Source organism: Triplophysa dalaica, chromosome 24 (assembly GCF_015846415.1).
Source record: "Triplophysa dalaica isolate WHDGS20190420 chromosome 24, ASM1584641v1, whole genome shotgun sequence".
Taxonomy (NCBI): domain Eukaryota; kingdom Metazoa; phylum Chordata; class Actinopteri; order Cypriniformes; family Nemacheilidae; genus Triplophysa; species Triplophysa dalaica.
Window position 1 is genome coordinate 587501 of NC_079565.1, and position 13336 is coordinate 600836.

Sequence of the window (13336 nt, forward strand, 5' to 3'; positions counted from 1 at the left end):
CGTTTAAGCTATTATGCATTACAGTGAATCTTTAATACTCTTAAGTGTTTGTTCATTCGGGACAGTCAGCATAGTGAATGTCTGCTTTATTTCTTTGAATATGTGAAATATAATCAAGTAAAATAACACTTATTATTGATAATGTAAATGGATAAATAGTATGCACACTATTTCAGTCCTGCAGTCTGTTGTATTTCCTTTTGAAATGTTAAATGCTCTCTTATTTCATAAAGCATTGCTGAATAAATAGAAGTAAAGAATTATAACATAATAATAGTGTTCATTTATAAGTAAAAAACGAGTGAAAATGTGGATGGTGTTATTTTGCACGTATATGTGAATATAACTGTACTGTACATGCAGAATCCGTGGTGATGTTTCAGTGTTCATGTGAAATGTGCTTTCTTGTTCAATTTGATGAATCTCTGTGTTCTCCAGATTTCAAAGCGTTTCAGCAGAGCTATTGAAAGTGACGCAAGTCAAAGTGATAGTTTTGTGGTTTTGGTGTTTTTACTGTAGTCGTATTCCTGCTGTGAAAGCTCTTCTGTGTCTCTCAGGACAGCTCTCTGACTCATCATGATCATGTTCTGTATGACTGAGAAACCAGTCTTTAAATCGTCAGAATCCTCATCATTTTCATGGAAACCACATTGGAATAATTTGTATAACTAAAAAGATTTGTTAGAAACTATTTAAGTTTTGTACTCGAGCTTCACATCCAAACAGATGAGATGCACAAAAGTGTATTTCTGTGCAGTGTGCTGCAGGGCCTGAATCCCTGGAGAGCTGAACTCTTTTCTTTCCCAAGCTGACCGTTAGAAATGCCCTCAGAAAGATGAAGAAATAAACTGAACTAGAAGTTCATTTTGAGTCGACCTGTAGTCACAAAGACTACAAACAAAATATGAGATTTAAAAACAAATGGTGTGTTTGCTTTCATTTGTGTCGGTTCAGGTCAGATTTATTTTCACAATTCATGTTGATTCTGAGCTCGGTTTGAAAATAATTTGCGGAGGTTTGTTAAAAAAGTAACACAACACACACTGAAAGAAATTATATTTTAAATTAACATGTTTTAATTATGGACACAACAGGAATATGTCATTTCTACTCAAAAACATAATGTATGATAAACTGAACTGAATTGAGTAAGCTTAAACAAGCATTTCAAAATAATATCTAAATAACTTGAATCAATTAAGTTCGTCCTACTAAAAGTATTTAAGTAGTGATAACATTATGTAGTGATTCCATTATGTGGAACCATCGTCCTTATCATTTTTTATAAAATATATATAAAATAAAAGTTTCAGCCCGTGCAAGGCACGAAAAACACTTGCAAGTAAACGCCCACTGCTTTGATTGGATAGCAGTTTACGTAGTTGGAAGCTTCTGTGAATTTGGTTTGAGACGTAATGGTAGGTTACACATTAGCACCATTCACATGGGATTAGTATTATCTGGAGTCCTCCTATGACTTATAATTGATCGTGTGAATAGTGCTCAGGGCATATCAAGAGATCTTTAACAAAACAAAAATACAAAAAAATTTACTCACATAAGATTGCTGCACCATTCCTATCGGATCCATTTTTGACGACACAGCACTGCTTTTTAGTTTTAAACTCTCCACAAATTCAATGTCGACCTGTACCTTGTTAAAAATGGAATATTTTGAGAAATGAAAGGAACAAAGTATCTGCTGGAACGTCTTTAAAAATAAACTAAACCTGTTAACTGTCTGAGCCCTTTTTGAGCCTACACATGAAAACGCATGTTGGAACTAAAATGGCGGTAACTCATGAATTCTTTGGAATACAGACATATGGTTGGTGTCGTTTGAAAAACGAAAAGTAGCTGATTATTGCAACGAAAAAAAATCACACACACAAACAAAAAAAATGTAAGGTACGTTGTTAGGTTAATTGTATAAATAAAAATAAAATGTTTTTCTTTGATTAAAAAATACATAAAAAAAATCCTGGTCACAAAGGGATAACACAAAAGCTAAGCACACTCTTTATAAAAAAGGAATCAATTACTCTACCTACATAAATGATTTTAAAAAACCAAAGAAATCTGCATTCTAGAGTCTTGGACCTTTCCAATCATATATAGTTTGTCATGATTTGATTAGAAATAACATGCACAATATTGACATAAACTTAGGTGTCCCGTATACGGAACGGGTGACAGTTAACAGGCTACGTAAAGATCATGTTCCATGAAGATATGTTGTAAATTTCCTACCTTAAATATATAAAAACTTTATTTTTGTGAGTGCCACAGTCCATCAGATTAACAACTTCGAAGCTAATTTTCTCAATATATAAGTTTTAAATGGTTGTATCTCCACCAGATATTGTCATATTCGAACAATTCATACATCAATAGAAATCTCATTTATTCAGCTTGTGTAAAAAGCTCAATTTCGAAAAATCTACCCATAAGACTGGTTTTGTTTTCCAGGGTCAAATATTCCCTGATACAGTTTTGCCAAACAATTCTGTCCAATAAATATCTTGGAAGTGTAGTGTTTCCTTCGTTTGGTAACAAAAAACCAAACAAACCCTTTGCTCTGTAAAGGGTGGCAGGCTTTGTGAGACCAGTTTTATTGCACTTATGCTTTTTGTTGTCCTTATGTTGTCCTTGTTAACCTCATTTGTAAGTCACTTTGGATACGAAATGTAATGTATCATAAACCTCGTATTCTGATGATTTAGTGTAATCTAAGGAGCAGCAAACGTTGCCCAAATATTCCCTCCGGATGTCACTTTTGTCCACTTTTGGGCGGTCGAGTATAAGACTGTCACGGTGTTTTTTATACAGTGTTAAATGCGTCTGTGTGGAGTTTGTTGTGCTGATGTTGTATCACAAGTCTTTTGTTTTATTAACTGTACATTGACGTGCATAAGTGCATTTCTCTGTTTTCCTCTCACATGTTTTGGGTCGTCTGTGAATGACCCAGTTCTGTGAGGAACCTGCTGTGTAGCTTGTGTGTGTGTGTGTGTGTGTGTGTGTTTGTGTGCGCGTCCCCTCCCCCAGCACTTCCTTGTGTGAGACTCGGAGCTCAGCGAGGGTTCAAATGAGGACAGGGAAGTTCTTTCTTTTCCAGCGTGAATCATGGAGGAAAAATGAGCCCCTGGAACTTGTTGCCCCCTTCATTTTGGCATGTTCCTCCTCTCCACTTTATTGTCTATTTTGGCCAAACTCGCAGTTCTCCTTTGAGCTGCCAAGAAAACTTCAGGTCCTTTAAAGACACAGCGAACCAAAGTCAGTTCCTGCAAAGAGAATGAAAGTCAATCTTGTTGATATTTGGGCATTTGGTCCTGTTGGGTTGTGAACTGGGTCTCTGAGTGTTCTCTTCTGGGTCGTGTGATTAAGAGAGACGCTTAAGTTGTGTTGTGTTCAATCAACGTGCCAAATGCAAAGTGAGATGAGGTTCAAGCTCGTGCACTTTTTTTGTATGTTTGGATAAACACATGACCTTGTTGACCTTTTACGTATAGTGATGCGATAAAAATGAAGATTTCTTTATATTTGTTGACACAGTAAATTTATTGACACACACTGCAAAATGACTTTCTTACTTAATATTTTTGTCTTGTTTTCCAGCACAATGACCAAAGAAAAGAGACCAAAAATATGACATTTCAGTGAAGTTGTACCTAAAACAAGCTAAACAAATCTGCCAATGGGGTAAGAAAAATGATCTTGAATTTAGTTACATAGAAAAAGGTCAAGCTTTATTCAAGATTATTTTTCTTAACCCATTTTGTTGCTTGTTTTAAATACAAAATCACTGAAACTTGATTAGGATTATAAGGATAATAAATCTGATAAGGATTATGGGATTGTGTCTGAGCTTCATGTGTATTTCACTTCTGACAGTTCATAAAGATTTGAGCTTGTGCTCATATGTAAGAGGGTAACGTTTAATTTATAATAATATTATTACTAAAACATATAAAACTGTACTTTATTTTAATGCATAAAGCAGGAACATGTTGTTGATAGTATCTTGTGCTGTTTATTAAGTCTTAAATACATTTAATTTTCAAGCTGATGGATGTTTTACGGTCTTCAGTTTCTGATTGGTGTGTTTTATTTAGCCGAGCGGCGTGTTGTTGCAGCGTGAAACGTTAGCCATCACAAAACACGCTTGTCTCCGCCAGACAGCCAAACACAATACTTTCTCCCTTTTCCATCGAGTCATGCCCGGCCATTTTAAACATCCGCCCTGCTGTTTTGTAGCTGAAGGTGAAAAGAAGCATCAGAGAGAGAGAATGAAATGTGTTTTCTGGCGTGTCTGGTTCAGATCGGAGAGCAAGCGTCTCAGGTAGCAGCCGGTCGGGATCTCTTCCAGTCAGGACAGACTCGGGAATGGCAAACGGACTAATGAGAATAAATGACCTCGCTGTTGAAGTTTAACTCACGTGAGAAATTGAGTCTTTGGTGTCGTTCTCTCATTGGCTGAATGTTGGTGGCAGATCATTTCATTTGTGCGTTTGTTGATGCAGTTCTACAGCGTTTGATCAATGATAAAGCTTGTGTGCTCTTTGTTTTGTTGAAACATTTCAATTCATAACTGCACTAGATGTGTAATGCGCATGAAATTGTACAACGTGAATCATACAAAACGCACAATAGTTAAAGAGATACTTCACCCAGAAATGACAATTCTGTCCTCATGTCCTCTCTTTCGAGTTGTTCCAAATGTGTATAAATGTCTTTGTTCTGATGAACACAGAGAAAGATATTTGGAAGAATGCACATAGCCAGACAGATTTTGACCCCAATTGACTCTCATAGTAGGAAAAAACAATGGTAGTCAAAAGTGCCCCAGAACTGTTTGATGTCCTACATTCTTCAAAATATCTTCTTTTGTGTTCAACAGAACAACTATGGGAGTCAACGGGGGGCAAAATCTGTCTGATCATAAGCATTCTTATGAATATCTTTCTCTGTGTTCTTCAGAACAAAGACATTTATACACATTTGAAACAACTCGAAGGTGAGTAAACGATGACAGAATTTTCATTTTTGGGTGAAGTATCCCTTTGAAAAAGCCATAATGAAGCCCCGCCCCTAAACCCAACCGCCAGACACTAAAAGAAGATGGTAACATACAAAAGAGATTCTCTGAATTCATACGCACCTTGTAAAATAGTTATTAGGAATAAATAGTCATTAATTACTGGACATGAAACGACTCACATAAATATTAAAGCACAGATTTTAAACTTTGACTGAATTTTGATGTCAATTCTACTATTGTACACACATATATTACACACAGTATTTAGTTTAATAACAACAAAAGTAACTGTAAATAAGTTACAGTTGAAATATGAGTAATCCCTTTCCGTTTTTCAAGGGAAATGTAATTAAATTACTGTAACTAATTGCTTAGCAACTAGTGATACCCAACACTGGTCGTGAGGTTGTTGGAAACGCACATTTCTCAAGGAAATCCTCATTAAGTGGATTTTTATAATATTTGCCATTTTCTTTGTTTTACAGGTGGACCAATTTATTAAATTTGAAAAAAGATCAATTTGTGCACAACAAGACAAGAAACGTGCTTGAAGAAAACAAATCATATTTAATTATCAAGTTTTGCATGTTATTTCCAAAGTGAAATGTGTTATCTGGTAAACCTCTCAGCGGTCAATGGTTTCCTCTCTGCTAAAACAGGTTTAATTTCATACTGTGCTCGCTGTTTTATGTCATTTTAATCACCCTGGATGTTGGAGTTTTCTCCGGGATCATTTCTCGTCCGCTCGTGTCGTACTATTAGAGGTTATACTTCAACATTTTCTATTTATAAGCTGCCTGCTAATGACAAAAACACTTGCTGAACTAATTTTCTGAACGCTTTTAATGGGCCAGAAGAAAGTTATATCAGGAAAGCCACTAAAGACAGGCCTTTGAAATGAAAGCGCTTGACACGGGGCCGAGTCGTTTCAAGATGCCGCTTCCATAAGCTTTCTGCCAGAGAGACTTTGGATGGAGCGCAGCCCAGAATTCAACATTACGGCCGGAGGTTTGCTGACTTCAGCACTTTTACTTCTGCTCAGAGATCCCTTACATTAACAGTACTGTGGTAATACACTGTTTTTCATCTCTGTTATGATGCCGTCGTATTCTTTGAAGTACTCTGACACTGAATTCAGAAGAAGTGTTTGAATACGTAATTTCACTTTTCTGAGCCAGTCTGGCATCTCATAGTAACAGAATTGTGTGAGATCGACTGAATTCAGCACATAAACTGTAGACATCATCCACACATGTTTAACAGACAAGCTGTGCAAACATTATTTTTATTTGATTCCAGAAACCGCATGTTTTCTATAGGTGTGTTTGTGTTATCTTGATATTTACACGGTGTCATTCTGACGAAGTGATCTGATGAGATATAAATCATTGTGTATCAGTCTTGTGGTGTATCAGGATGTGAAGGTTGTGCTGCAGAGAAACTGAGGAAAGATGAAAACAGCGAAGGCGATTTGGAACTGTTGAAGATTTTAAAAGCCAACACAACTCGGTGTGTATGAGAGAGAAAAGCCTTTTCCATCAGAGGAGGGGTACACGCCATTAGATATTATGTTTCACATATGGACTCTATTTATACTGTACTGGATGCTGTAAATTGTAGGTTTGCGTGTGCGGACATTCAACTCCTGAATGAAATGAGTGTAGAAAAGTCGACCATTTATTGACAGATAAAGCGTTTTAGAATAAAGTCAGAGAAGTCAATTCTAACATCTCATTGTCTGTTTTCACAAGTTCAGACGGATAGCTGTGAGTGTGTGTTTGCGTGCGTGTGTGCGTATGTGTGTGTGCAGTGTGTGTGTGTGTGCATATGCGTGTGTGTGCACGCATGTGTGTGTGTGCATGTGTGTGTGTGTGTGTGCGTGTGTGTGTGCGTGAGTGCACATGCATATGTGAGCGTGTACATATCTGTGTATGTGTGTGTGTGTGTGTGTTTGCGTGCGTGTGTGCGTATGTGTGTGTGCAGTGTGTGTGTGCTCGCGTGTGCGTGTATGTGGGTGTGTTTGTGTGCATATGCGTGTGTGTGCATATGCGTGTGTGTGCACGCATGTGTGTGTGTGCATGTGTGTGTGTGTGTGCGTGAGTGCACATGCGTATGTGAGTGTGCGCATGTATGTGTGTGCGTTTGTGTGTGTGTCGTTTTAGTCACTTCTGTGTGTACTGTCAGTGAGCTTTAATAATGGCGATGACATTTGAATGTACGTACCGCCAGCTTTACTGTCACGTCTCGGTCCTGGAGAGTGTTTCTGGTGTCTGTTAAAAGATTTGAGTGCTTTAGTATGAGTTATGTGTTGAGAGTTCCTCAGGTCGGCCTTTATTTGAGTGTGAAGTCCATTATTGAAGAGTTTTCTCTGAGCGATAGATTGCTTTTGTTACAAGTGCTGAAAGAAGAGTGGAACTGCAGCAGTCTGATTTAGGATCATATAAGGAATAATATACAATCACATGATTAAATCATTTAGTAATGAAATATTGTTGATGCAAATGTGCTGCGTGGAACATTCGCTTTAAGCCAAGACACAATTGTTAAAGAAGATAAACTGGGTCAATCAATTTTAAATATATTTGTATATGTTATTTATTCCGTATACATTTATTTGATTTATTTATAAATTGTTTGAAAAGTCAGTATCACTTACCAGAGATAACAGACCTCACAGTGTCATGATCGACCCATCAGAATCCAGTATTTCAGAGTGTATATTATAATAACATATCTAATATCAGATTTCTGTATTGGTCAGATCTTTGACGGGTCACAGGACAGTGTGTGTTTGTGCGTGTCATGGGGGTCGTTCAGTCAGCGAGGGTCTTCTGTTACTAACACTATGCATTTGAGTGAAAGGACATGTATATTTACTCACCCGCCGTCTGGCCAGCAGCTCATGAACTTATTTACCTCCTGACCCAGACGGCAGCTGCTGCCAATCGGCACATTAATGACCTTAATTTATATCTGACGGGAGGACTGACAGGTACAGTAAATATCAATCCCATCATGCACTATTCCTTTTAGAAACACATCCTGAACGCTTGCTTTCAGTTTTTTACACCAGGGGTTTTCAAACTTTACGATGCAAGGGACCCCCAAATATGATGGATGTGGTGAGGACCCCTTCCTAAAATACACATTCATCATATATATTTGTTGTATTAAGAAACATTTAGGCTGTGTAAAATAAATAATAAGTGTGATATTGTAAAGACAACATATTATATAATTGACTAAAATAAGAGTGATGTTGGATGTATAAATCTGAACAGAATATTTTTACAGTCTACTTTATAAACCAAAATGAGTAAAAAAAGGAAACTGTATGGAGAAAAACTCGAGATAAAGATACAAAAGAAACAATTCTGGAAAGTATAAATGTAGCTAGAAACTACACATCTATATGAAATTATGTGCAATTATGTGTGTGTGCATCTGTGCGTGTGGGTGTGGTTACACATATGTGTGTGTGTGTGTACATGAGTGGGTGTGTGTATTCGGGTGTGTGTGCATGTGTCTGTGTGTGCGCACGCATGTGTGTGCATGAATGCGTGTGTGTGTGTGTGTTTGTGTATGCATGCATGTGCGTGTAGGTGTGTGTGTGTGTGTGTATGCGTGTGTTTACTGGTGTAATGTGTGTTTGATGTGTCAGTCTGTGGTTAAACACTCACTGTGGCTTTACCTTCATTTTTTTAGAAAGCTGATGATAAACTAACACAAGTCATTTGTGTTCATGAACCCCAAACATTCTGCTGATCTCTTTCTAACAATTCATTCATCACAGTGTTTTATCAATTTTTCATCTTTATACATCGATTTGTTTTATTCATTGAAAATTGATTCAGGTTTATTTATTTCATTGATTTATCTCCACTGTTTAGTTTTTTATCTTTTGGTCACAGTGAGTCCTGCCGCAGATCAACTTATTTGATTAAAAAAGGATTAAATGTACAGTGAATTCCTGCCTCAATTTCCATAGCAACACCCTGGCAACCACGCACAGCACTTAAGCATTGTGACATCAGTGATCAGAAACTGTTGAAGATCTAGTTCTGTTTTGACGTAAAGTAATGATTTTAATATTAAAAGTATTTATAAATCAAATATTATTGATTTGTGACGCCCGCAGAACTTTACAGGTTTATCAAGTGTATCCATGAGGTGGCGCCGGTGTTCTCTATACACACAGAAGACTAACATTCACTGATCACAAACACACACTTTCACACACTCACACAGACACATTTGTTTATTTGTGTTATGTTTTGTAGACATCGTGATTTTTATACAGCACAATCTGTATATTGTCTCCTCAAAATCAAATCTTTCTGCATTTTCACTCGTCTAACCAAACATAACACAGTTTGTGTAATAATGGTTTTTAGTGATGTGTGTTGATGAGACTTTAAGCATGGATGTGGTTTGGGTTTAGATGAGTGTTGTGTCGCAACAGTTAACTCAGCGAGCAGATCACAGCTGGGCTCTCGCCAGGCATTCTGGGACTTCTGGCTGTCTGACAAACTGCCTGCAAACCAACTAAAAAAATCTTCCAGCAATCTAAGATTCAGTGGACAGTGTGACGCGCTTCAGACCGCTTTTTCATACCAATGTAAGGTTTTGATGGAGACTTTATATGGTCTTAAGCTAGATAACGTTAAATGCATCGTTTATAGATTTTCTCTTTTAAACAGTAAAGTAAAACAGAGCAGGTCACCGTTTGACTGTCATGTGATGTATTTTGAATGTTGAAGTTGATATACAAGGTAAATTGATTTGAGAGTTTCATTTCAGAATCGAGTCGTCGCTGTGCATTGTGGGGGATTGATTTCTCTCCAGATCACTTCACAGGATTTTTGACCCGATGATGTTAAATGTCAAGTTCATGGTCCAGATCTTCTCTACGTGTCCACATGGTAACATTTCTCTTCATATCCATCAGCATGTGTCTGTAATTGTATGTTAATCATCATTTAATGCACCGCAGGGACAGTCCTCTTCAAAAGGCCACGATGAATGAGATTATGATCTCAGTTTTCATATCATGTTGACTGACAGAGAAAAACATTTGAATCAGAGAAAAAAGGAGTTGAAAATAAACAAGATGCTTTTGTTCTGGAGCGTCTCTGATGGTTGTGGTGTTTGATCACGTGTAAAAAATGAAGCGTGGTTTTATTATAGTGAAAGTGTTTATTTGTAAATCGATGAACATAGTTTGACTTCAAATAACACGGTTGATCTTTAGTGCCTGAAAGACCTTCTTTATACGACTGTCCTTTACATAATTTGCAAAATTAGGACAATAATAAAATAATAATATACTTTAAAATAGAAGAACTAATTACCTGTTAAGAATGCGATCGAGGAATAATTGTGATATAAAATGTACAATCCAATACGATTAATATGATAATATAAAGAGGATGGATGTAGGTTTATTATATATGAATAAGAATGAAATAAAATATAAAAAAATCTCCTTTATATGAGTTGATTTAACACATTCCAAAATAACCAGACATAGAAAACTCAGGAAACGTTCTGTAAACAGGAAAGCTTTCATTTGTTTGCTTTAAGATGTTGTTGTGAAATACAACGTTCACTTTCATTCCATTTTTCTGTGAATCTGGTAAATTGCAGCAAAGTTGGTGAAATGTCTTTTTCCTGTAAATCTGCCACGTGTGTTTTGTATGTTTTCTTGTTATTTTTCCATATGACTTGCTTTCGTACATCAGCACCTTTCAGTGATGTCATCTGTCAGAAATGACCTTTAAAAAACAGCATTTCTTCATCTGCTCGGATGGAAAGAAACTCTGTAATTAATCACTACGTTTGACATTGGCATCCCGTGTACGTGGAGTCATGACATCATCTCTTTTAGGACGCTGTGATTGGCTTAAAGTCATTGAAAGCAGATATTTAACATGAAAGCATCATGTTGTGTTCATGCTGTGAACTGTTAATCTCACATCTTTCGTGTGTTCATCTCACACGTGTGTGTGTTTGTTAGTGTAAGTTGTTCAAATTCGTCTCTGCCGGGCTGGTGCCAGTTGGGCATAAGATGGCGGACGAGGCCGTGCCAACTCTTTTGTTTCCCTGACGGAGGCGAATGAAGCCCCAGACAGTCATCGGCGGGTCTCTTGTGTGCTTTATTAGCATGCGTGTGTGTGTCTGCGCGTGTCACGTGAACTTCAGATGCGAATGTGTCGCTGTTCCACATGCACCTGCAGAATCTTCCGAAAGTGAAGTCAAATAAGCATTTTATTTTTGTGATGTGACGTGTTAAATGAGGATCAAATATGAGTATTACTTTATTGGGAAGAAAATGAAAGATGAGGGATTTGTGATCTGCTTTTAAAAGGAAAGTTCTTTCAGACGTGCAGCCAGCTGAAGATCAGACAAAAAAGCTGTTTTTTCAAGATAGCATTTTAATTTATGTTTCCACAATACATGGTCGTAAAATATAAGAGACATGTCAGAAATAACATGCATTGCTTAATCTTCATTATCTTTTTTTGTATTAAACCAGAATTTCATCCAAATCTAAGACACATCTGAGCACATTTAGCAATTTCACACCAATCTAAAGGTCTCGCAGCATCTATACACAACGCTCCCCCACCATCTTTTCTTCATCCAGGCTCGGGGTCCGAGCACAAAAGCGGTGCTCCTATCTGCATACGCTCATCATAAAAGAGTCTTTTGTCATTGGCTTGGCACACATGACCTCCTAAAGCCCACCCAACCCCCCTCAGTCTAGACAGACAGACCGAGAGAGAGAGAGACAGTTCTACCTTTCAGAAGAATAGAGAAGCCCCCCCCCCGTTAACTCACTTTCTCTCTTTCTCAGACGGACGTACAGATTTATATTCAACAGTGTAAGTTTCTTGAACTCCTGAACTGAATGTGTATAAGGATTTACATATCAAACATGTTTTTAGTTAAGATGCAATTTACTGGCTTTAAAATGCAACCAAAATTATTGCCTAATTAATTTTATTCATCAGAATACGCAACTTTTGTTGATTGTACCCAATCATTTGTTGATTGTCTTTTAGTTAATGTTTTTGTCCATAATTAAAAATAATTGTTCCGGCTGATTTTATTGGAAAGCACATGATTATCACTTTTTCCAGCTTTATAATTAAAACAATTAATTAAAAAGAGATTATCTTAAAATCATCGTTATTATAATATAATTTAATATAAGATAATAGGATATTACAATTATTAAATTAATTCTGGTTTAATATTTATTTAAAGTATTCTGCATTTATTCTGTGTTGAATCTAATTGAGTATAAACTTGAATTATTATTCTAATTATTGTGCAGTGTAGAAACAAAATACATCAATTTAAAATCACTTGACACCAATTGCTTAGAAAAGAGAAGAATGTGAGAAAAGCTTATCATTATTTGTTTATCATTATTTTATCAATATTTATCATACTTTGATCTTTTTTTATTGTGACATTGAAACATTTTAAAGTGTGACTTTATCTAAATATCAATCAATTTATTTATGAAGCACAATTAAAACAACTAAGGTTGACCAAAAATGACATCAACATTAAAATAAACAGACAATAAAAACAGAATAATGGTTGTTTAATAAAGATCATCATGGTGATCACATGACACTTTGATTGATTGGAATATAAGAATTTAACTTTACTTTAGTCCTTCTTATTGTGTTAACATGAAAGAAATACTCATTTCATTTTCTGAAATCTCAGTGATTCTGACAAAAAATGTTGTAAATGTTTATTACTTAAACGTTGAACGACATTAAAATTGGCATGTACAAATTCTGGTTGTAGTGGGTTCAGAATGGTTTGTCGCCAGCGCAGTGAAGTTCTGTTAAAGAAACTGCTTTTTTATGTGCCTTTCACATTTCCAGATGTACTTTTATATTTGTAATATAGAGTTCAGTTAGTGATGTTTTTGTTCAGTGACGATCAACAAATCTCTAAATATTGTGCATTACTCATTTAGGCTTACAAAACAATAAAAATAATTGCGAATCAAAACATTATAACATCCCACAGTGTGTTTGAACAGACGCATGAGCTGGAGTAGTTTAGGATGAGTGGATTCATGGAACAACGTGTGATGGTTCAGTTCGGTGGATGTGATGTTAAAGACATTTGTGTTGTACATGAAGAGGGCATCATGGGTGTGTCGGGATCGAGTGGGGAACGTGATGATGCCCAGTCCATTGCTGACGTGGCACTCGGTCAGGTCCTGTTACGGCCGGCACACTATTTAACACAGATTCAGGTGAATGTCAC